Raw genomic sequence first — 26,673 nt, 5'->3', positions numbered from 1 at the left:
ATTATTTTAATGGTAATTGATAAAAATCTTTATGTCTTGAAACCTAATGCCTTTAGTTACGGAATAGCATGGTAGTTTGGTTATCTTGAATAAGAATACAACCAATTATAAAAATGGTAGAAAAAAACCTGCTTCTGTTTATTTTCTGAACAAGATGATGGGATTGATAAAGATAAAAACTTATTTAGTTTAATATATTTATAACATGTAAATATCACTGCATTAAATATTTAATTTTTTTGGATAATGATTCTGCATGTCGCATTTCACCATATCTTACAGCTTTTTTTTTTTTTTGTGAAGAGGCAGAAAGTAACATCTGTTGATTCATTTAATAATCATTTTGAGTTTATTTATGAATTCACTTATTGTGTGTATATCTGTTAACATATAGTAATTTAGCATAAACTTTAGGAACTACTTTCTTAGATAATGATGAGTAAGAAATATTTCTTGTTTTCATACACTATTTATGAAATTAGAGCTAATATTTATATAGTGCTTAACATGCTCCTGGCACTGTTCTATGTTCTTTAACATATACATATATTATATCTTCATAGCAATCCTATATAAGAAATCATATTACTATCTCTGTTTAATAAGGTACAGTGTTTAACATGGCCAAGAATACACAATTGGTAAATGTAGAGAGAATATTATTTAATTTATTTATTTTTACCAAAGATATTTTCCATTTTTTAGGCATAGGAAAATATTCAGGATACTTTTGAAGTCATCTACCTTAAGAAGGTCTCAGTTTATCCTGAGGGATGATGTTCTTAAATACCGAAACGCAGAGACAACAAATATGCAATCACAGTGTTTTTTGGTGTTTTGTGGTGAATTACATGAGATGTCAGTGAAGCAAATAAGAGACGTATGGTAATTTGGTAAGAATGGCATTTCTGAATATTTTCAAGGAAGGGGAATTATAATTTGAATAAAATGTGGAGAGTGGCTTGTAAAGCAGCAATGATAATTTACAGGAATTCAGAGGGGAATTAATGATAGCAAGATGAAATTAGCGGCAAGTAGCAATAAAAAAAATAGGGAGCATTTAGAAAATAGAATCCACATGTGGTTTGTTAGATATTGTCATGAGGTAGGAAATGGGCCGCTGAATAATGACACATTGGCTTCTGGGTGAGGCGTTAGGGTAGTTGCTGTTGATAACCATTAGTTTAGACAAAGTAAAAGTAAAGAGCACCAGCAATAGCAAATTTGGATTGGAGGATAAATGACTTCAGATACGGACACACTGATTTGAGTTATAATGTGGGAGATTTTGTATATGTGATGGCATGGGGACAAGTTGAATTCTGCTATTAATAATATACTATAATTAGATTTTTAATTAAATTAGAATTTTTTTAAAAATCTGCATTCAAATCAAAGTATTGTAGAGTTAATTTTACAAAAGTTCTTATGACTTATATGACTAAATGGTGGTTTATTGATTGCGTACTTCAAAAAAAGTCTGCTTTTTATAATCTTATGAATGAATGTGTAGTGTAGTGTGTGACATTTTTAAAAATAAACTTTGCACCAGGGCCTCTGTGAAACCTTCTTTTGCTCAGAGTTTGCCTGGTCCTCGGAGCACTCCGTGGGGCAGCCCCCAAGCCTCCCCAAGGTGTGAGCAAGTGTTTACTCCTGGCTTGACTACAGAAGGTGGACCAGGGCAGTGACCCTGAACAGGCCTCAACCTATGGTGCAGACAAGAGACTACAGAAGGAAGGGGCCCTAGGCTGAGGCACTGAGGGACAGGTGGTCAACAGCGCTTCAGGTTAAATAAAGGAGGCTATTTTCTTAGTGTGGATCGCTGCCTTTGGTAAGAACCTGTCCATCTTGCCATTCACTCCACCACTCCACTTCTGCTGGGGTAGAATAAATCATCTGGTGGACCTGGAGGAGCAGGTAGAGGAGAACAGAATGGACAGGCAGAAAAATGGTATGGAAAAGAAGTTAAAAGTTTGAAGAAGAAACTAAAGAAAACAGGTCAATTAGATGAGCTTGAGAAAGCCATCACCACTAAAAATTGTAATACTAGATGTTACCATACCAAGCACTTGTTCTGAAATTTGGAGACTGAGTACACCAACTATGATAGATAGTGGGATAAGACAGCCCTGTCATTGAAAAGGACTGCCACATTTTATGGGGTGCTGATCATGGTTCTGGCCTAACCATCACAGTCATCACAAACTCAAAGCAATTGTAAACTGTGAATGTGCTTTTAATCTCTAAAAGGATGAAGTATGTTTACTACTACCAGAGATTTGAGACACAAGTTTTGCCTCCAGTATTGAAATCCTAACTGAACTGCCACCTCTAGATGATTATACCTATTCCATCCCAGAAAACAGTAATTTCCCAGTGTGAACCAAGCCACAGAGTAACTACAGCTCAGAAACTTCATCTCCTGGATGTATCAGGGAAGATGGAAAAACAGGTGATCAACGATGAACTAATGTATGGATATAGGATCTCCCACAGAACTATCTCCCATTACTCTTTCTCTGTTAATCATAGTTTGAATTTGCAGCCAGTTACTCAGACCCTGTACTTTGGTGTTCAGTAGCATATCATGAATTAAACCAGAGAGTGGCAGAGACTTTCCATGCATCACAGCTCTCACTCACTGTAGATGGTGTCACAGATCCAACAAACTCAGAAAGGTCCTGCGCAGGATCATTCTCCAATGTTAACCAAAATGCTACTGTAGAAATGGCAAGAAGACATAGGAAGAGGAGTGTGCTCATGTTAGATAAGTGGGGAGTTTTTTTACTGAGTACCTAAGTGATAGTGTAGTCTTTGTGCAGAGCCCCAAGTGTAATCAGAGATCAAGCTGGCCCCCTGCAACAGAGTGTAAGATTCCACCAGGCTGCAATCTCAAGATCTTCACCAACCAGGAATTTGCTGCTTTTCTTGCTCAGTGTGTTAATCAGAGTTTTGAAGTTGTGTATCAATTAACTAGGATGTGCACCATAAGAATCAGTTTTGTGAAAGGGTAGGAAGCAGAATACAGAAGGGCAGATGGTAACAAGCACTTGTTGGATTGAACTTCATCTGAATGGACATCTACAGGGGTTGGACAGAGTGTTAGTTCACATGTGATCCCTTCCGTGTGTTGCTCAAGCATGTCATAAAGTCAAAAGGTTTAATGTAATAACTCTTTTGTCATAGTATTTGTCATAGCCTCATGGGGTTATGTGTGTTATGTCCAAAAACTTGGACATAATTAATGGCAGCACCTTGTAGAATAGGTTTTCTGTGTTTGAATATTAAATGAGAAAATTAGTTTCAAAAATACCCTCTCATACAGGAGGAAGAGAAGATTTTAAAGACATGCTGATGTCATCTTGGGCATAAAACTGAGTGTCCCAAAGGTTTATTAAAAACAGTAGTAGTTACGTGTACAGATAATGTATCATGATTCAGTATCACAGTATTTGTGCTGCTTATATACGTTTTTAATTTGCATAACTTAGGTATTTGTGTGCAGCTTCTTGATTTAATCATGCCTTCATAAAGTTACAGTTATCTAATCTGTTATTCCCACTTACTCATTATTTTTGTCCTTTTAAAATATAGAATATATATTAAGACTGTCATATTATCATTTAGAAACAGATTTTCCTTGTAGAAAAACTAATTTTTCTGCCTTTTACCAAAAATAATTTCTTTTGGGGGGAAGTAAAATAAAATAATATAAAACACCTTGCAACAAAAGAGAATTCTTTTAGTCTTCAAGAAAAAAAAAATACTTTAATCTAGTTACTGTATTAAGTAGTAACATTTGTAAAAAATAATAATTCAAATAAATTAATATTTAGAAAATAAATAAAAATTAGAATTCAAAATTAGAAAATAAAGCATTTCGTCTGTCTTACTGATTACTTGCTGCTAATAAGAATTTCCCCTGCTATTGAAGTCCGCCTGACTTTGCCTATAGTTTATACAAATGAATATATTTGTGACCTTCCATCTAAAAAATAAAAATCTCTGAGGTGACAAACATGCTATTTCCACTTAAATCAAATTTCATCTCATGGTTTTAGAATTATGCACTCTTCTGATATTTACGGTGAAACATATTTAGAAGCATCAACTATGGCCTACATTTTACTTTGGCTTGTAGTTTGTTATTTCCTGTTATCTTAAGAAAGTGTTGAGCGATATACATATCTGATAGTTGCCCTTTGATAACTGTGAACAGAATGAATGTTGTGAAAGTAGGGGAACTAATAGATTGTGATTAAATCTTTCATTCTGTTATTGGGTGGTTATTAGATTAGTTATCATGAGAAATGTTTAACACTTTGCACAAGCCTGAGGCAGCTCATAGATATGTTTTATTGAAGTCCTATAGCATATATCTAAATTAATTTTATTCAAAATCTATTCATTCACCACCTTTTGTATGACCAGTTTTTACCAGGAGCAGAAAATATCTTTCAAAAACAGAGTGATTCTCTCCTTCCTGCCCCCAAACCATTATATGGTTTAAGAGATAAATTTCAACACAGTATCTTTAAAAGTATATGGTTTTGGCTTAATAATCAGAAATTATAGTTTTAGCGTTTAGCCAAAGAATTGGGATACATTAAGAAGTCTAGGTAATAATTACCTCTCTGAGACTTTATATGAGACACTTCTGAAAAATAAATGTATTTTAATAGAGGTTCAGTGGACAAAATAGACAATATAAAATGTGTTATTTATCATGAATCTGTTAATAAAAAATGAGGAAGTTGATTAATGACATTATAAACATGACCTTAATGAAGCTAGTATTAAATAAAATATCCAATTAGTTGGATTTCATTACCTTGCTAAAAGAAATTTTCCTGTGTGCTGTAGAAAAATGTTGCAAAAAATTGAAAACCTTTGAATGATATATTATGTGCTGTTGATGATTTAAAATTTTAGTGGTGGTAAGAGTATAATCTGATTTGTGTGTTTGGTCAGATCACTCTATTGATCTTATACATGATACCATTCCACTTGGCAGATGAAATTGAAAATGAATGTCCGAAATGATGCATTTTATTTTCAGTGCATATAGTCATTAAGGCTAGACGTCAGAATACTAGCAGCTACTATATCCTAATAGATTTACTGCAAATATTGAAAGGAAATTCCTCATTACCAAATTCTGTACAGTATCCAAAACAAGCAAAATATATGATTTATGCACGTTTATAACATAATCCAATAAGCATATTTCTCCACTGATACATGGCATTTACCATGGTTAGTTTGGCATAGTAAGCTTATTTAAAGGTATGTTTACTTTTTAATTTCAACTCATAAAGCCAGGGAACATATTTATATAAGGTATTACAAATTGTGCCTACATAATTTAGCTGCTCTGCGCTGTGCTTTTTCTACTTTGTTATTCTTGTACCTTATGTTGACTACAAAGCAAGAGTGTATACTTGTCCTTTACAACTTCTCTGAATGTTTTGTTAACAAGAATGTTATTCATAAGTAAGGAAAATGATAGTTTCCCAAGACATAAAATTGCAACATGCTTGCTTGTTATTTTGGGTTGTATCTTTCTTAGAAGTCTCTTGCATATATGAAAGGAGGGGAACAAATTATAATAATCATTTTGAGTATGTATTTCCTTACCAAAGATCTTTTCCATTTTCATGCACAGGAAAATATGCAGGAGACTTTTCGAAATCATATAATAATAATTTGAAAGGGATTTTAGGTTTGTGGTTTAAAGAAGTAGCATATTTGGTTAAGATGGAATGTGCAACTAGATATAATTTTGTGTGTGTCTATCATTTAGTCCTATAACTATTTCCTTTAATTAAAATCTGAAAACATATTTTCCTTCTGTATCTTGTATGTGTCTGTGATCATGAGGAGCCCAACTCAGATGAACTGTAACTGTGGACTAGTGTTAAAAAATTAAGCTTACCCAAAGAGAGGTTGGCCTTTGCCCTCATTTTCTGGAAGGTAATCTCTAAATGCTTGGGATATCCTGCCTGATAAAATGCCTTTATTGGCCTGGGGCCTTGGGACACGTCTGATAGTGTGTGCTGACAGTCTTTTATTGTGGGAGCTTTGGGCCTCTGGAGGGGCTGGAAGCTTAGGCGAGCCACATGGGTAGTCAGGCATGTCTATATAACCAAAACCCAATTAAACTCCGGATACCAGGACTCGGATGACTTTCCTTGTTGTTGTACTCCATGTGTGTTACAGCTCAATCCTGGGCGCTGTTAGTGTTTGTTCATAGCTCCACTGGAAGAGTACTACTAGAAGTTTTAAACTTGGAAATTTCATAGACTCTATCTCATGAACCTCTTCCTGTGGCTGATTATAATCTGTGTCTTTTCACTATTAAATAGTAACTGTGAATATAATAGCTTTTAGTGAGTTCTGTGAGTCTGAGTAAATTATCAAACTGGAAGGTGTTTTCGGGGACCTCCAGACTTGTAGTTTGTGTGAGAGCAGGGAAGATGGCTTGGAGACTCTGAAACTTTGCAGAACTAAGTATTTGTCTCTTTAAAATCTGGTTCTGGAGTGGAGTAGGAGTTAGGAACAGGTTTCTAGGACAATGTGGGTCTGGGCTTATAGAGAAGCTGACAAAATCTTGTGAAGATTACATAATTTAATGTTTTAAAGCACTTTAGAACAGTTCTTAAAGCAGATTAAGCACTACATAAATGTTAGGTCTTGTCTTAATTCTTCGACATAAATAAAATCCTTTAAGTATGACTTTAATATAGCAAGTACTAGTTAAAGGAATGTATACACAGTCAATCATTGTTAAGATCTTAAGTGATTTTGGGGGCACCTGCATAACTCAGTCATTAAGCGTCTGCCTTTGGCTCAGGTCATGATCTCAGGGTCCTGGGATCGAGCCCTGCATCGGGCTCCCTGCTCCACGGGAAGCCTGTTTCTCTCTCTCCCACTTCCCCTGCTTGTGTTCCTGCTCTCGCTGTGTCTCTCTCTGTCAAATAAATAAATAAAATCTTAAAAAAAAAGATCTTAAGTGATTTTTGGTTGACTTTGGCCTTAGAGCCTCTACTCATCAGTCTCCTCCATTCACTCTAAATGAAGGGATTGAATTTTCAGTTCAAAGAAGTTTGTTCTAGAATCTCCTTTCCTGTTGATGTGATGAAGCTTCTATTCTAGAACCTGTCACTCACAGGTCTGAGTAAATCTATTTTTCTGGATCTTTTCGTGAGGTAATGAACCAAACATTAGTTCCTTCAACTAGGACAGTTATTTTCTGTCCAACTTTTGAACATTCTCAGAAACTTACTTTTTATTCATATAAAATGATATATTGATTTAATCTGTAATCTATGTGTGTAATGGGTGCACTGGATCTTCTCTCCCATTTATTAATGTCCTTAAAATGCTTGATATCTTTACATGATCATTAAATTCAATACTTAGAATGCCTCCTGAATTCTTATTTATAGGAACATCTTATGTATGGTTTACTTTGATTTATTTTGAAAAAATTGTTTGCATAATTTTGTCTTCTAATGATAATGCTCAATAGCTTTTTCTTTAGGAAAACATATTTTTATTGCTTTTATAAATCTTAATATAATTTTACCATATCACCAAATTCTAATTTTCAATTTTTAAAGTGAATTAATCCAGATACTACACGTGACAAGTATTAGTAAGTTTACTGACTTCTTGCCAAGTTATTTTAAAATGTATTTTTTCTTCCCTAAACAATAATTAGGCCATAATTGATTTCACTAGACTAATTATCAATTATTACTATTTCATTTAATACTGGTGATCATTTTCTTTTCATATTTGAAAAAATAATGTTTCTAATATCTTTTGTATTCTAAAGTAGAGAATGGATGAAGTTTTCTTGGGGGGAAGTATTCATTAGATGTGTTATTAATGAATTCTCTGCAAATGATTCTCAAAAAATTGTCTATAGTGTGTTTCTAACAATAAATCTGAATCTTTTAAGCTCATTTATATAAAGATTTTGACATATTTTTCAATTATCTTATTCTGGATTAAGAGTTGTCAAACTTTTCCTTTAAAGATAGCCAGATAGTAATATTTTAGGCATCTGGGTCTTTTTTTTTAAATATTTACTTATTTATTAGAGAGAGAGAGCATGCGTGCAGGGGGAGAGGCAGAGGGAGAGAGAGAGAATCTCAAGCAGACTCCTTGCTGAGCATTGGAGCCCTACAAGGGGCTTGATCCCAAGACTTGAGATCATGACCTGAGCTGAAAAGAAGAGTTGGATGCTTAACCTACTGAGCCACCCAGGCACCCCATAGGCATCTGGTGTTTATGGTGTCTGTTGCAACTACTTACCTCTGACATTGTAGTACAAAAGCAGCCATGGAAAATATGAAAATGGGTGGCCTTGGTGGCTTAGTCGTTAAGCGTCTGCCTTCGGCTCAGGTCATGGTCCCAGGGTTCTGGGATTGAGCCCCGCATCGGGCTCCCTGCTGGGCGGGAAGCCTGCTTCTCCTTCTCCCACTCCCCCTGCTTGTGTTCCCTCTCTCGCTGTCTCTCTCATCAAATAAATAAATAAAATCTTTAAAAAAAAAGAAAATATGAAAATAAAAGGATGTGGCTGTAACTTAAAAAACTTTATTTAGAAAAAACAGATGGCAGCCCATGGGCCATAGTTTGCCAGCCTCTGTTGTAGATTAATAATATATACATGTACAAATCAGTAGACAGATTGAAGTCATCTGAATGTGAGAACACATTATAATAAACGTTACCATTTTTAAAGCCCAAATGTTATCCCATCAAAAACATTTGATTCTTTAGAATCAGTTATATAAACCTAGACTAGTAAAGTGTTTTGGTTTTCATTTTGTTTTGATTTTTTCTGTGCAAATTCAAGAGTGAGGAGAGATTGAAAAATAAGTGAACGGTGTTTTAGGGACATGTGGAACAATATTAAAAACTCTAATATATCTGTAATCAGTGTCTCAGAGAGAGAGACATAATATTTGAAGAAATAATGGCTGAAATTTTTGCAAAAGTATTGATAGATACAAATTTACAGTTTTGAGAAGCTGAGCAAAACACAAGAAGAATAAAAACAAAGAAAATGACCTAGGCATATTGTCAAACCACTAAAATCAAAGATAAAGAGAAAATCAAGATGAATCTTAAGAGTAGCCAGAAAAAAAACAGCGTGTTTTCCACAAAGGGTTATGATTTGAACAATCATTGACTTCTTATCAGAAACAACAGAGGCCTGAAGACAATGGAACAATGTATTTTTAAGTGCCACTGAAATTGATTTCTGTATCCACTCAGAATGTCTTTTAAAAATGAAATTGATATAAAGATGTTTTCATGGAGACAAAACAAAGAGAATTTCTTTGCCAGAAAACCTGTACTTTAAGAAATGCTAAAAGTTTTTTAAAATAAAGGATAAAAAAATAATAAAGTTTTTAAAAAATAAGAATAAAATGAAAGATAATGATATGCAGTGGAAACTTGAATCTGGAGGAAATAATAACATAAAATGATGAATAAAAGGATATATTTTCCTCTTAATATTTTTAACAATATACAGTTGTTTTGAGGCAAAATTGTATTATTGTCTTGTGGGATTTAAAACATATGTAGTCATAATATATTTATATATAATAACAGTAATATATAAGGACTTATGGTAGGTAAATTGTTATATATGGTTGCAAGGTTTCCACATTTTCTGTTAGTGTAAATATGTTATTTCTTGGGGACTATGAAAATGTGTGGACGTATATTTTAATCCATAGAGCAGGCACCAAAAATTTGTGCCAATAGTTTTATCTAAAATGTCATTAGATAAACTAAAATGAAAGTCTAAAAGTATTCCAGTAGTTCAAAAGAAGACAAGAAAAGAGGGACAGAAATAAAAAAGAGAATGATAAGCAATAAATTAAAATAAAATTCTAAAATTAAATCTAACCTCAACAATAATTGCACTAAGTAGTAATGAACAAAATATACCAATTAAATGTAATGATGACAGAATGGAGAAGAATAATTCTACAAATGATGCAATTTAAATAAAGTCATATAGATATGTTGAAAGTGATTGGTTAGAAAAATATACACCAACCCAAAGCATAAGAAGCTTAAGTAGACTGTGTGTGTTAGAATAATATGGGACAAAAGTAAATTTCACCACAAATGTAAATTGCAAGAGATAAAGGGCAGTATTTCATAATGATGAAAGATGAATTATTCAGAAATTTCAAACAATTAAAAATATGTAGGTTCAAATAATAGAACTTCTAAGTATATGAAACAAGAATTAATAGATACAAGAAATACAGTATATCATAAGCAGATTATATGATACTAAATTTGTCTTTCAGAAATTGATAAAAACAACTAGAAAAAAAAAAGCAGGGAAAGCACAGAAAAATGAAAACAATCACCTGGTATTGATTGTGATGTATAGAACATTGAACCTAACAACTTCACAATATGCAATCATTTCAGTTGGACATGGTACATTCAGCAAGATACATCACTTGATGAAACTTAAAATAAATGTCAAATAATTTAAAAAGCTAAATATTATATAGAATTTTGTGAATAAAATGCAATTAATCAATAACATATCTCTGAAAACTACAAATTTTGTTAAGTTTATACACAAAAATCATTCAGAGAGCAAAGATCTCTCTCTCACCCACACACACATAAACAGACAAATACACAAGATGAAAATATTTTGAACTAGAAAGCATAACATATAAAATCAGTAGGATGCAGGTATAAAAATAATTGGTTAAATTTATAGTTTTAAATTTTATGTTAGAAAAAATTTGGAAGTAAATTTATAACATTACACATTAGACTACTCATTGTATGATCCACTAGCTGAGTTTCTAGAAGAAGCCAGGTGAGTATGTGCCAGAAAATAATCAGAATTATTGTTTTCTCTGGGTAAATGGGTACAGGAATTGAAAGAGAAGGGGCATGAAGGAAATTTCTGTAGCAGTGATGGTGTTCTCTCTCATTTAGGATTTCAATTGCAAATGGTATATTTATGAAGATTGACTATCCCTCAAACCACCAAAAAAGATTCATATTAACAAGTGAAAAAACAGGGTTGCCTAGGTGGCTCAGTTGGTTAAGGGGCTGCCTTCAGCTCAGGTCGTGATCCCAGTGTCCTGGGATGGAGCCCCGCATCATCATCAGGCTCCCTGTCAGCAGGTAGTCGGCTTCTCCCTCTCCTTTTGACCACCCGCCCCGCTCATGCTCTCTTTCATGTTCTTTCTCTCAAATAAATAAATAACATCTTTAAAAAAAACAATTCTAGACAGAGCATTCTCTGACCATAATACAATAAAATTAGAAATCCATAACAAAATTCAAATTTTGAATTTTCAAAATTAAAATTAAAATTTCAAAGATGTTATTAATCAGCTGTTGGGTCTTAGGGAAAATACAGACTAAAATTTCAGAACACTTTGGAAATAATGAAAACAAAGCAACTGGAATTTATAGGATAATAAAATTATAAGAGAAAATTTACAGTAAACATTGTTATTAAAAAGATAAAAACAAAAAAATGAAATTAAACGTATAATGAATAAAGCTAGAAAAAGAAACAATTTAAGCCAATAGTGAATGAATGCATAAAATTCAGATATCCTTCAATAAGGGAATAATTGAATAAATTATAATATATGCACCCAATGTAATGCTATGGAGCTTATTATAGGCAATGTTATTAATAGCTTCCTGGGATGTATTATTAAATAAAAAAATATTGTGAAATTATGCTTCCACTTTATCTAAGAAAGTATGGGTGACACAAACATGCATGTGTGTGTATACCTTATATTAAAAACAAATACAGAAACATAAACCAAAAAATTAAAGTGGAATGGTTATGTATAGGCAGGGTAAAGAGCACATAAAGAAAAGTCTCATTTCTCTGTTTTTGTACATTTAGCTTTGGATACATAGATATTTTCCATAATTTTAAAACCAAGTTATATTAAAAGAGCAAATCCTAAAGAGTTAAAGTAAAGGTCAGGAACATGACAGGGATTTCCACTCTCACCATTGTTTTTCAACATAGTACTGGAAATCCTGGCCTCTGACAACAGAAAGAAATAAAAGGCATCCAAATTGACAAGGAAGACGTCAAACTCTCACTCTTCACAGACAACATCATACTCTACATAGAAAACCCAAAAGACTCCACTCAAAATTTGCTAGAACTGATGGAAGAATTCAGCAAAGTCACAGGATGCAAGATCAATGCACAGAAGTCAGTTGCATTTCTATACACTAACAATGAGGCAGAAGAAAGAGAAACAAAGGAATTGATCCCATTTACAATTGCATTAAAACCATAAGATATCTAGGAATAAACCTAACCAAAGAGGTAAAGGATCTGTACTCTGAAAACTATATAACACTTATGAAAGAAATTGAGGAAGACACAAAGAAATGGAAAAACATTCCATGCTCATGGATTGGAAGAAAAAATAGTGTTAAAATGTCTGTGCTGATCAAAGCAATCTACACATACAATGCAATCCCTATCAAAATACAATCAAAATTTTTCACAGAGCTGGAACAAACAATCCTAAAATTTGTATGGACCCAGAAAAGACCCCAAATAGCCAAAAGAATGTTGAAAAAGAAAACCAAAGCTAGAGGCATCAAGCTATAATACAAAGATGTAATCATCAAGACAGTGTTTTGTTTTGGCACAAAAATAGACACATAGATCAATGGAACAGAATAGAGAACCCAGAAATGGACCCACAACTATATGGTCAACTAATCTTCTGCAAAGTAGGAAATAATATCCAATGGAAAAAAGACAGTCTCTTCAACAAATGGTGTTGGGAAAATTGGACAGCCACATGCAGAAGAATGAAACTGGACTACTTTCTTACACCATACACAAAAATAAACTCAAAATGGATGAAACACCTAAATGTGAGACAGGAATCCTAGAGGAGAACACAGGCAGCAACCTCTTTGACTTTGGCTGCAGCAACTTCTTGCTAGACACATTTCCAAAGGCAAGATAAACAGGCAAAAATGAACTATTGGGACTTCATCAAGATAAAAAACTTTTACACAGCAAAGGAAACAGTCAACAAAACTAAAAGGCAACCTACGGAATTGGAGAAGATATCTGCAAATGTCTTTTCAGATAAAGGGCTAGTATCCAAAATCTATAAAAAACTTACCAAACTCAACACCCGAAAAACAAAAATCCAGTCAAGAAATGGGCAGAAAACATGAACAGACATTTCTCCAAAGAAGACATACAGATGCCCAAGAGACATAGGAAAAAGTGCTCAACATCACACAGCATCAGGGAAATCCAAATCAAAACCACAGTGAGATACCACCTCACACCTGTCAGAATGGCTAAAATGAACAACACAGGAAACAACAGATGTTGGCGAGGCTGTGGAGAAAGGGGAACCCTCTTACACTGTTGGTGGGAATGCAAACTGGTGCAGCCACTCTGGAAAACAGTATGGAGGTTCCTCAAAACATTAAAAATAGAACTACCCTATGACCCAGCAACTTTACTACTAGGTATTTATCCAAAGGATACAAACATAGTGATTCAAAGGGGCACATGCATCCCAATGTTTACAGCAGCAATGTCCACAATAGCCAAAATGTGGAAAGAGCCCAGATTTCCATCAATAGATGAATGGATAAAGAAGATGTGGTATACACACACACACACACACACACACACACACACACACACACAGTGGACTGTTACTCAGCCATCAGAAAGAATGAAATCTTGCCGTTTGCAACAATGTCGATGGAACAAGAGGGTATTATGCTAACAAAATCAGTCAGAGAAAGACATATATCATATGACTTCACTCATATGTGGAATTTAAGAAACAAGGTAGATGAACATAGAGGAAGGAAGGGAAAAATAAAACAAGACAAAATCAGAAAGGGAGACAAACCATAAGAGATTCAATCATAGGGAACAAACTGAGGGTTGCTAGAGGGGGGATGGGGTACCTGGGTGCTGGGCATTAAGGAGGGCACTTGATGTAGTGAGCACTGGGTGGTATATGAAACTGATGAATCACTAAATTATACTTCTGTAACTAATGATATAGTATATGTTAATTAAACTGTATTTAAATAAAAAATTTTAATAAAATAAAATAAAACATGAGTTTAACTATATCAAGCTGGTTGCATAGCTCATATAAAGTAAATATATCAAGTGATTTTAAAATATAGTAATTTGATGGGGCATGTCTTAAAGAGAAAAAAACTGAAATAAATAAACTGTTCTCACTGATCATATTATTGATAGTCGTATTGGTGTTTTTATTCTGAAAGTGGCATACATGCAAAAAATTGCATGTAAAGCAAATTATTAATTATGAGAATGTGATTATGAACCAAGTTTTTAAGTACAAAAAACACTTAAGTATAAAATTAAAAAAAGTAAAAATCCAAGATTATATATATGATCTAAGAATATCAGAATGAAGTTATGACTCATGTGCATATGTATGTGTGTTTTTTAGCTCTATTCCCTGAAAAGGAATGGAAACAATGACTAACTTAGTAGCAATGAATATCACTATTCACAGATTCTGGCCTCTTAATGTCATTCCCACTAATAGGAATGAGGATTCCCTGTAGAAATAGCTGATTCCATTTCTGTGACAAGAAATACACAAATGTTTTGTCATACCAGAAAAGAAGGAAACTGCCAAAGAGAAGAGGTCATGTCAAGAAGACATAAAAGCTATCATGCATTTTCTCCCGATGGCCAATGATGGGACAATTTTGAGCATCAATACACGTAATAATTAGAAGGCATTTACATACTAAACATACATACTAAGTATATCTGAATCCAAGATATTGTGTTACTTAAAAATGTATAGTAATAACACAGAGGTCATTTTGAATGATTCTAGAAAGTGACTCCATATTCTGAATTTTGGCAAATGAAGTGAAAGAAGCTTTTAATCTGCCTGTCTGGTACAAGCTCTGCCTCAGGTTAAGCAAAGAATTTTTAACAGAAAATTGCTCTTTGTAGTATCCAGCTAAACATGAAGATGGGATGATAGAATTAGAATTTCAACATTTTGCCATCCATAATGAAATAATGGATGTAGGTAGCTAAATTCATTATTTTGTGATGCAATAAGAAAAATAATGATTGCCATGTATGTGCTTCCTAATGGAAGATGACATCACCTATGAAGTAATCTTGGAAAAAACAAAACAGACCAAAAAATCACAATCAGATCAAGACTCTAGAATTAATATCCAGTTTAAAGAAAATACAGGATACATAGCAATATGTTGAATGACACTGCATGGAGAAAGTCAGCAAGATCACAACTCAACAGGATAAATGTCCTAGTTTCTTTAAAAGAAACAAAAAACTTTTGAAGTAATCAATATAGAGGTAGGGACAATTATGAATTAAAAGAAATTCAAGAGAAATGGAGATGGCAGTTTATTGACTTTTTTGTTGTGATTGTTCCTGATAAAAACGTATTGTAAAAATGATTATAAGATATAAGAGCATTGAAAACACTGACAGGATATTTGTTATTAGAATAATTGTTCATTTATTTAGGTGTAACAATGGTTTTGGGCATGTGTATATTTTAATTAAAGAGTTTCTGTCTTAAAAATGCAATGATCTGTATAGATAAACACTAATTGATGCATAATATTGATGGCTTCCAGAGTCAAGTCTTATATTTAAGCAGATTTCCAACTTAAGTTTGTTAACCAAAATTTTGGATTGTGTTTTACTGTAATAATGATTTTCAAATATATATATGGATTAGATGGATAGTTAGATGAAGGATGGATGGATGGATACATACATACATTCATAAATGTGGTGATGGATGGATGGATTAGGAAAGAGAGAGTGACGAGGTGGAGGAGATTAGGGCAGAAAAAAGTAAAGGAGGAAAGAGGAGAGAGAGGAAGAGGAGAGGAGGGGATGTGGGGAAAGGAGAGAGCTTGTGCGTGTATGTGCATGCAAAGGTATGAACACCATTCCATGAACTTCTTAGTCATCACAAGATATTTTCCTATTTTACTAAGTGATTTAATTCCCCTCAACCCCTTTCTTTCCAGTATTTCTGTGAATATAATCTCAAGGGGAAATTGCAAAAACTTCGATCTCTTAGTAAAATTGGTTTTGCATTATTATCTGGGTTAAATGATCACAGTTGCCTTATAAATAATGAAGTAACTATGTGTAAGGTTAACTGAAGTATTTGATAGACAAAGAGTGATCTTTATTGAAGTTGAAAAACATGCACAGATGAATTGCATGCAAGTTAACAGAGAAATTTAAAAAACTGTTCTATATGGAATATTGATAATTAAATAATGAAGAATGGTTGCATAATATTACCTATATAAAATATATTCAAAACCAGTAAGGACTAGGCAATTAATTTATAGAGAACATAGCTGTTGTGTACTCTGAGGGGATTCTCTGGAATCTTTAAATGAGGTAATCTAACTCCACTGCTGTGTAAAAAGATATCTGAATTATCATTATTTAATTCTATATTTGGTTTATTATATGTATTACATTACCTTGGAACATCATAATTCAAACAGTAGTTCCTTAATTCAAATGATTTGGGCAAGACATAATTTATTTGGTTATTTTGTACAGCTAAATATTAAGTCTGGCAGGAAATTTAGCCTTGGTTATCATATAATTATTGGCAAAGGAATTATGCAAAAGAAATTGGTACTTAATAAATGAAACCTGAAAATTATTTAATGAACAACAGCAAAAGGAGTGTGCCTTACTTTGCTTTATTAAAAATTACTTCTTTTTAGGAATTGTGATGTGATTCAAGAAAAGATAAAGGTTCAAGAATAAATCCTTTTTTTATTCCTATTTTTGTTCTTAAGCTACTTAGCATGTGCTTCAAGTTAAAAAAAAAAAAAATACCCACGAAGTAAATGACTGTAGACTTATATGATCCTATTTAACAAATTAAAACAATAAGTACAAGTTCAATTAAAACATTGCTGATTTTTTTCAGTATTAGACACTGTAAGAACCTTTTTTTTTGTTTAGATAACTGTCCTTTTAGGGCCTTCTAAAAAGTGCCTAATAATGTATTATTTCTTTCAATTAAAATGAATTGGATTTTTTTTTTTTTTTTTTTTTTTTTTTTTTTTTTTTAAAGATTTTTATTTATTTTATTTGACAGAGAGAGACATAGCGAGAGAGGGGAACACAAGCAGAGGGAGTGGGAGAGGGAGAAGCAGGCTTCCCGCCGAGCAGGGAGCCCGATGTGGGACTCGATCCCAGGACCCTGGGATCATGACCTGAGCCGAAGGCAGACGCTTAACGACTGAGCCACCCAGGCGCCCTAAAATGAATTGGATTTTGAGAATTTCTTCGCATCTTCATGACACCTTATAGCTAACTATTCATGTGGAGGGAAAGCCATAGGCCAATTTATTATTCCTTTTATAATTCTTATTGCCATTTTCTCTGAAGACAACTTAATTGTAGCTCAGTGAGTTAATTCTGCTATTCATCCGTTATACAATGTAAATAAATTGTCTATAATTTTAACCTTTTTCAAATCTAAAGAGTGTTCAAACTGTTTATAATTAGGGTCATGTATCAAGATTGAGTCCATTTTACTTTGTCTAACATACCCCGTATAAAAGGTGAACTCAATGTTATTTAACATTTATCTTTGTATTATTTATTTTATTATGGAAAATTGAAGTGCTTTCTTAAGGTTTACAGAAGTTAGCACTTTAAACTGAAGGTTCCATTGCAAAATAAATATTAACTCTAAATGAAAAACATAGTACCTTAAATTTTAATGAATATGCATGAATGTTATTTATGAAGTGGATAAATTGGAGACTTAAATTGGCCTCTCTTGAAACATTAAAATATGCCTGTAGGATGACTTTGGGAAAATATAAGAACACTTTTAAATTTTAAACTATAAATATCCCTTTCGAAGTACAGATTTTCATTTATCAGGGATCTGCCACATTATTTTCTGGCGGTCAAAGGATACCTATATTCATCTCAGATAATTCCTCTGTTTCTCTTTCTCTCTCTCTCTCTCTCCCCCTCCCTCCCCTCCTTCCTCTCCCTGTTTCATGAGATTATAGCACATTCAGTTTTGATGCCAAGTGAAAATCTTTTTCAACTCTTTAAACAATGGAAACTCTGTAAATTTAGAAAAGGGACATTTTGTGTATTTTTTAAAAAGTTGAGACAGAAATAACACTCCCTTGAGTTTTACCAAATCTTTTCTTATCTCTGCATGTCTGTCTTTACCATCTACATTAAAATAGGTCTGTGTTTATACATTCCCTGGTGGTTCCCAGTCTGGATTTTTAAAATAAATGGATCATTCAATTTAGATATTTCAATCATGTTTTATCTTTTGTTCCTTTAGCATTGCTAAATCAGGTTTTTTTGTTTTTGTTTTCCATTTTTTTAGATTCCATGAATTTCAAAGCATTGTTAGGCTTGAGGAAGGAGCAGCTTACAAGAGCTTCTTAGTATTTTGGAATTTTGAGGGTGTCCTATACATTTTAAAATTCTATAAAGTATTACCATATAGCTTTAAGTATAAAATAAATCTTGGTATAGCTGTAAGAGCTTTCCTCAGCCTCCTGTAGTCTTGTTTTCTCTAGGAGACTAAGCTTAATATAATGTCCCTTTCCTTCTACTTAGCTATTTAAAATCAGTGGTCTAACAAAACTTCCGAGGTGGTAAGTTGGGTCAGTGTGCAGTAGAGAGATCTTTCAGACTGTGTTTTCTTTTATCTCTTTGTTTTATGAACACTTCCACATTTAGCTGTCTTATGCCCTCTGGGAGATCAACCAACCTCAGAGTATTTTCTTAAAGCCTTTTCTGAACTTCTTCTACCTTTATTATGAGAATTGTGAAGTCTTTTCTCTGAACCTTTTCCAGTTGATTAATGTGGTCAGCGCTGTGTCTTTGTGTGAGCCACTTTGATTCCTCTCCCTGGAACTGTATTCACAATTTTTTACACTTTTTTGTTCCTTATTGATCCTCCTGCTAAGAACTTCTCTTTTTTTCCTAGGATATTGAGATTCCACATTGCACATCCAGTTCCTTTAGCTTTTAAGGAGGTTCTTACTGAATTGTTCATTCAACAGCAGGACTGGGAAAACCCAGTAGAGCAGAGAGGATACCATGTCTGAAGATACTTGTCACAAGAGGAAACCAAAACTACAGTACAAATCAATAAATAAATGAACCTCCATAAATTATTTAAATCCATGTAGGGAATGTTGAGGGAAAGGTGTTGTAAGTGTTGTATTATAGAATGTTGGAGACACAAACGTTTGTAAATATCATCTAGTCCAACACATCATTTTACAAAAGAAGCTGAATGAGAAGGCCAAGCAGTTTGCTAAGTCTGATCTGAAACAAGAAGATAATTATGGTAACATTATCAAAGGAAATAGATCTTAATCTCTCCTTTCCAAACTTTTGCAAGTTTTCAAACTTCAGAAGGAATTGCTAGAGTCTGTGGTATGCATTAAGTTAAATGGTTGATCCATATTAATACAATATAATGTGAGACTCCAAGGGAGTCACTAACAAAAGTTGTGGGTGTAAACACTTTAACCATGAAATATTAAAAAAATTATAATGCAGGGGCGCCTGGGTGGCTCAGTCGTTAAGCGTCTGCCTTCAGCTCAGGTCATGATCCCAGGGTCCTGGGATCGAGCCCCGCGTCGGGCTCCATGCTCCGCAGGAAGCCTGCTTCTCCCTCTCTCGCTCCCACTGCTTGTGTTCCCTCTCTCACTGTGTCTGTCTCTGTCAGATAAATAAATAAAATCTTAAAAAAAAAAAAAAAGAAAAAGAAAATTATAATGCAAACCAAAAGGATTCTACATTTAAACTCTTAGAGAATTTTTAAAACTCGTTTGTCACTTCCAAGATACCCAGACAAAACTATGTGCATGATACATTAGGATGAGATAATTGAAAACCAGGCAGTGTAGAACTTGATTTAAAAAGGGCCTTTTTGAATACACACACATACACACACATATGTATATGTATAAATCATTATATACATTTCAGTATTACACACATACACACATACATATAAAGTGAAAGAAATGTTTACGTATGTACATACTATGATTTTGCTTGAAGACCTTTGTTCCACATATAAAGTATATTAAATTTACTTGTAACCAAGGACTAGATTAATCTTCATTTCTACTTAAGTTTATTTACTTACTTAAAATGGCAAAGAATATGTTTTTATTGTTCGGAGCAAAACCTGGCTGTTTCTTGGGGGAGGGGTTCCTATAATCTTTTTAACAGTTAGATTGTTTTTGAAATTTACTCTCACACTTCCAATAATTATAATCTTAACAAATTTTTCTGGAATCTAAAGCAGAGGCTTAAATATTATACTGTTGTTCTCTGCTTTTGTCAGGAAAATAACCTCTATTGTCAATTGATTATTTTTGTGGAATGCAGACTAATTTTACTAGCAAAAAATAATTTAAAAAAACAGATACAGTAAGATTGTGAAATAAATCTTTTTTATGTTTCAGATTTTGGGTAATTTTTGCAGTGACCTAAAAAATCTCCTATATTTTCATGACAACACTTTTTTTTTTTTTTTTTTTTTGCCCCCTCCCCAGTGACAACACCATTGTAGGGAAATTTTCTGATATTTTTATTTCAAATTTCCCTGTTTTTTTTTTTTTTATGATATAGGTTTATGTATAAGTTTCTTTTTTTTTAAATTAATTAATTAATTAAATTTTTTGTAGTTTTTAATTTTATTATATTATGCTAGTCACCATACAATACATCATTAGTTTTTGATGTAGTGATCCACGATCCATTGTTTTCGTATAACACCCAGTGCTCCATGCAGTACGTGCCCTCCTTAATACCCATCACGGGGCTAACCAATTCCCGCTCCCCCCTCTCCTCTAGAACCCTGTTTGTTTCTCAGGTCCATAGTCTCTCATGGTTCATCTCTCCCTCCAATTCCCCCCCCCATTTTTTCCTTCCTTCTCCTAATGTCCTCCATGTTATTCCTTATGTTCCACAAATAAGTGAAACCATATGATAATTGACTTTCTCTGCTTGACTTATTTCGCTTAGCATAATCTCCTTCAGTCCCATCCATGTTGATGTAAAAGTTGGGTATTCATCTTTTCTGATGGCTGAGTAATATTCCATTGTATATATGGACCACATCTTCTTTATCCATTCATCTGTTGAAGGGCATCTCGACTCTTTCCACACTTTGGCTATTGTGGACATTGCTGCTATGAACATTGGGGTGCATATGGCCCTTCTTTTCACTACATCTGTGTCTTTGGGGTAAATACCCAGTAGTGCAATTACTGGGTCATAGGGTAGCTCTATTTTTAAATTTTTGAGGAACCTCTACACTGTTTTCCAAAGTGGCTGTACCAACTTGCATTCCTACCAACAGTGTAAGAGGGTTCCCCTTTCTCCACAACCTCTCCAACATTTGTTGTTTCTTTCCCTGTCCATTTTTGTCATTCTAACTGGTGTAAGATGGTATCTCAGTGTGGTTTTGATTTGGATTTCCCTGATGGCTAATGATGATGAACATTTTTTCAAGTGTCTGTTAGCCATTTGTATGTCTTCTTCAGAGAAGTGTCTGTTCATCTCTTCTGCCCACTTTTTGACTTGATTATTTGTTTTTTGGGTGTTGAGTTTGAGAAGTTCTTTATAGATCTTGGATACCAGCCCTTTATCTGTAGTGTCATTTGCAAATATCTTCTCCCATTCTGTGGGTTGCCTCTTTGTTTTGTTGACTGTTTCCTTTGCTGTGCAGAAGCTTTTTATCTTGATGAAGTCCCAAAAGTTCATTTTTGCTTTTGTTTCACTAGCTTTTGGAGATGTATCTTGAAAGAAGTTGCTGTGGCTGATGTCAAAGAGGTTACTGCCTATGTTGTCCTCTAGGATTTTGATGGATTCCTGTCTCACATTGAGGTCTTTCATCCACTTTAAGTTTATCTTTGTGAGTGGTGTTAGAGAATGGTCGAGTTTCATTCTTCTGCATGTGGCTGTCCAATTTTCCCAGCACCATTTATTGAAGAGACTGTCTTTTTTCCATTGCATGTTTTTTCCTGCTTTGTCAAAGATTATTTGACCATAGAGTTGAGGGTCCATATCTGGGTTCTCTATTCTGTTCCATTGTTCTGTATGTCTGTTTTTGTGCCAGTACCATGCTGTCTTGGTGATCACTGATTTGTAATATAGCATGAAATCGGGCAACGTGATGCCCCCAGCTTTGTTTTTCTTTTTCAACATCTCCTTGGTGATTATGTATAAGTTTCAAAAAGAAAGGAAACTGATGTTAGCCAAAATAAAATAGCCATGGTCCCTGATTATCATTAACTCACAAAATATCTAAGATTAATGATGATTGATGAGTGAGAGGGCAGAACAATACTTGGATACATTAATTATCTTCTATTTCAATATTACATTAAACAGGTAGGTTAAATCAAGAAATTAAAAGTGTAATTATTGTACATCCCTCCATGAAATATGTTAATAACCATAGTTGGAAAAAAGGTGAAAATAATTTCACTTTAAAAGACTCTAGGGATGCCTGGGTGGCCCAGTTGGTTAAGCGTCTGCCTTTGGCTCCGGTCATGATCCCAGGGTCCTGGGATTGAGTCCCACATCGGCTTCTTCCTCAATGGGGATCCTGCTTCTCCGTCTGCCTGCCTTTTTCCCTGCTTGTGCTCTCTCTCTTTCTGGCAAACAAATAAAAATAAAATCTTTTAAAAAATTTAAAAAAAATAAAAGATTCTAAATTCTTACTACTATTAAGCTAACTTTATTAACCACCCCTCTTACAGGTCAAATGAAGTTCTGGATACTGAAAATACAAAGACATAAATGTCATGGACTCTCAGTGAGCTTCCAAATTAATAGAGGAAAAGAGACCTATTATGGTAGTTCGTTACACAAATAGAAGGGAGTGACTTCTAAACTAAGCTCTGAATGATGAGTCAGAACATCCAGAGTTTGGAGGAGGGGTGGGACAATAGGACAAGAACAACAGCAGTGAAGTGTCCTAATCCATTGTAAATCATGAGCTGATTCTCTGAGGCAAAACAAAGAATGTCACCTTAGGAGAAAGAAAATAATTATATAACAGTTGGAGGAGGATGGGGTGATAGCGTGTGTGCTTATGTGTGCATGCAATAACACAGGTGCACCCTCATTTTGTCCTGGAGGGCTCACATGAAGGCTTTAGGAGCAGCAATCTGTTTAGAAAGAGAAGCTTAAGAATATATTTATATGCCCTCTCCCACTCCCCCTGCTTGTGTTCCCTCTCTCGCTGTCGCTCTCTGTGTCAAATGGATAAGATCTTAAAAAATATATATATATATATATATATATATATATATATATATTTTATATATATATACATATATAAAATATATATATATATTTGCTTCACCCTTTTCCTAAAATGAGTAAGTGCCAGTTTTCTATGTCAGAGTGTTGACTACATCAGGCTGATACAGTAAAACCTCTCAAACTTGTGTTTTCTCAAATCCTTGTGGATAAATTGGCTGGGCAAGGCGCTGAGGACCCTCCTAATCCTTGTAAAGAGGTTGGACCACGTTCTGAAGGCAGAGAGATGCCATTGAAGGGCTAAAAGAGAAATGGTAATGATCAGAATGTGTTTTTAAAATCACTGTAAAGGTTGAATGAGAAAAGAGTAGGATTAAAAGCAAAAAACAAGAGACTGACAATGGATAGAGATATATAAATGAAGAGAAATCTTACACAGATTAGTGAAAATAGAAAAGTAGCCCTTGGTATCTGAGATATGACAGCTAGGTCTTGGTGTTCTTCTGTGGCACATAAACAATTTCACGGAATATCAACATTGGTAAAGTTACTCTGAACATAATGGTTCGAGATAAAAACAAGACCAGTCTGTACTCCTGTCTGAACACAGACAATGGACATTGTCCACACTGTAAAAATAACCAAACTTCTCCCTATCCTGACTAAAATGAGTGACTCCTGCCTCTACTGATTACAGTTTTAGCCTCCCTAGAGTCATACAATTCTGTGATTTGATCACAATCACAGAATTAACCCCCACTTCCTGACAGTAAAACCAATCCGATCAAAGAGCAAAGACCCGCTTCCTAAACTCTCCCAAAAATGACAGAACGTAAGTCCAAAACTTATAGTAAGTTTATTTGAATACACTCTAATTGGGATGCTGGACAGGTGGCTCTAGTGTGTGGGTAGTTCATTATTGCAACTGCAGGTGCGTCCCTTGTGGTCTTTAGCTAGGGACCATTGATGTTAGTGAGATAATGTAGCTTTGAAAATATTCAAATATTTGAAAATATTTAGTTTCTAAATTTAAGGTTTAATATATGACTAAATATCTTAATTGAACTTTCTTAGAGCAAAAGGGAAAATTTGTAAGATATATGGAAATTAGAGAAGAAATTCCTTACATGAGTTGTTGGTCTTTCTCTCTCTGCTGGTCCGAGAATACATCTTCAAATTTCTTTTATAAATGATTGCATCTCAAAAATAGCAGATATATTGTTCAAACAATATTATTTTTATTATATTAATCACCATTAATGCTGTAGCACTCTAAGTTTATAAGTATATTCATTAGGCTCTTTGAAGAATGTCTTCTGAAGGAATAAATTTTTCTGTTTAAGTATTTGGTTATGTAAATTTTGACTCCTGTTACATTTCCATAGTAGTGCTAAGAAATACGTTTTAAAAAATTTTGTTTATTCTTTAATACCAATATTTCTTAACATCTTAAATAGTAAAGAGATGCATCTCTCTATCAAATTGTGATTGAGACTAGGTGAAATATAATTTTTAAAGTTTTCATATTTATTAAATATAAATGTAATTCCATTCATTGATAGTTAATACTGCCTTAAGTTTTTACAGTTTACCATAGATAGATAACCATGATTTCATATTGTTTGAAATATAAAGATGGAAAACGTTATATAGTTTTTAATTAGTTCTGAATTTGTGAATGTATCTGTTAACATTTTTCTGCTTCAAAAGAAAACCTGGAATAAAAATAGCTTTGTTATTTATTTTGCTGAATTCCTATGGCTGAATATTCATCATTTTATGTGTATTTTTTTATTTTTTTAAACATTTTATTTATTTGACAGAGAGAGACACAGCAAGAGAGGGGACACAAGCAGGGGGGGAGTGGGAGAGGGAGAAGCAGGCTTCCCACGGAGCAGGGAGCCAGATGTGGGGCTCAATCCCAGGACACTGGGATCATGACCTGAGCCGAAGGCAGACACCTAACAACTGAGCCACCCAGGCGCCCCTTTATGTGTATTTTATGTAGTGAAGTATATGGGTATTCTGTCACATAAAACAAAGTAAGTAATATACAACAATTTGATATAGAAAAAATGTTTCAAAATATTTAAGAAATATAAAGGTATGAATGGGAAAAATAAAATTTACCATAAAAAATATTTAAGAAATAAATGATATAAAGAATAATCATAAGAAAAATTTTGAATGTATCATTTGAAATGCTTATTTAGTCAACTGATTATTACTTTGCTAATTTTTTGAATTTTTGAATTGACTGTGTTATGAATTTGCCAGATGATTTTATTGGGCATAACATGAAAAGTATTTGTATATTAGTCAAGAGTTTTAGAGAAACAGAATCAATAGAATGTGTGTATGTACATAAAAAGATTTATTTTAAGGAATTGACTGATGTGATTATGGAGACTGGCAAACCCAAAATCTGCAGGGTAAATTGACAGACTGGAGACCTGGGAGAGAGTTGATTTTGCAGCTTGAGTCTAAAGGCAATCTGGAGGCAGAATTCCCTCTTTCTCAAGGGACCTCAGTCTTTTCAGCTTATTGCATGAGGTTTTTTTCTATAAACCACTAATTTTAAGGAAAAGTCCAAACATCCTGAATCTTTAAGTGTACTGTTCTTTCATAAGACATCAACTAACTGGTAGAATTAAGGGCTGTTCTTTTTTATACCCTATTTTCTTCTTTCTTTTACCTCCCTCCCTCCCTTATTTCCTCCCTCTCTTATTTCCTTCCTTCCTTCTCTTCTTCCTTCACTCCTTCCTTCCTCCCTCCTCTCTCCCTCCGTTCCTCCCTTCCTTCCTTCCTTCCTTCCTTCCTTCCTTCCTTCCTTCCTTCCTTTCTTCCTGTCTCCTTTTTCTTTTGCAAGCATGGTGCATTCATTTTCATTTTAAAGAGACATAGAAAGGCAACTTAAAAAAGGATGTTCAAAACTTTAAATGAGGATCTTTTTTCTTCATTACACCTATACACATGTGGGCAGAGTATCTAGTACCTACTTTTAACAAGGTTTTATTAGATCCATAGCTGAGTGAAATATTTAAACACTTTTAATTGTTTCAAAGGCATGATACAGTTTATATGCAGTACATTTTATTTTATCCCAAATATTTATGATCTAAAGAATGAAAACGATTGTTTAAATGTTCAAGTGGCTTTGTATTCAGTGTTTATTAGAAAATAGCTCTGATTGCTATGACACATATTATTCGTAGCACAGCATAAATATAATGGAAGTTCCGATTGCTAGCCCTTACTGAGGCAGCATCTACCCTGTT

General features: G+C 33.8%; 1 long non-coding RNA gene and 1 pseudogene across 1 annotated transcript in view; both read left to right on the top strand.

The window, feature by feature from the left end:
- Positions 1-26,673, top strand: part of LOC118545667 (uncharacterized) — a 495,275-nt gene that overhangs the window by 242,257 nt on the left and 226,345 nt on the right. The gene's annotated exons all lie outside the window — the stretch shown is intronic.
- On the top strand, positions 621-3,149 carry LOC118545666 (mothers against decapentaplegic homolog 2-like; annotated as a pseudogene).

Source organism: Halichoerus grypus, chromosome 1, assembly GCF_964656455.1.
Source record: "Halichoerus grypus chromosome 1, mHalGry1.hap1.1, whole genome shotgun sequence".
In the NCBI taxonomy this organism is placed as follows: Eukaryota; Metazoa; Chordata; class Mammalia; order Carnivora; family Phocidae; genus Halichoerus; species Halichoerus grypus.
The sequence above is the reverse complement of the archived record's forward strand: the minus strand, read 5'-3'. Positions and strand labels throughout refer to the sequence as shown.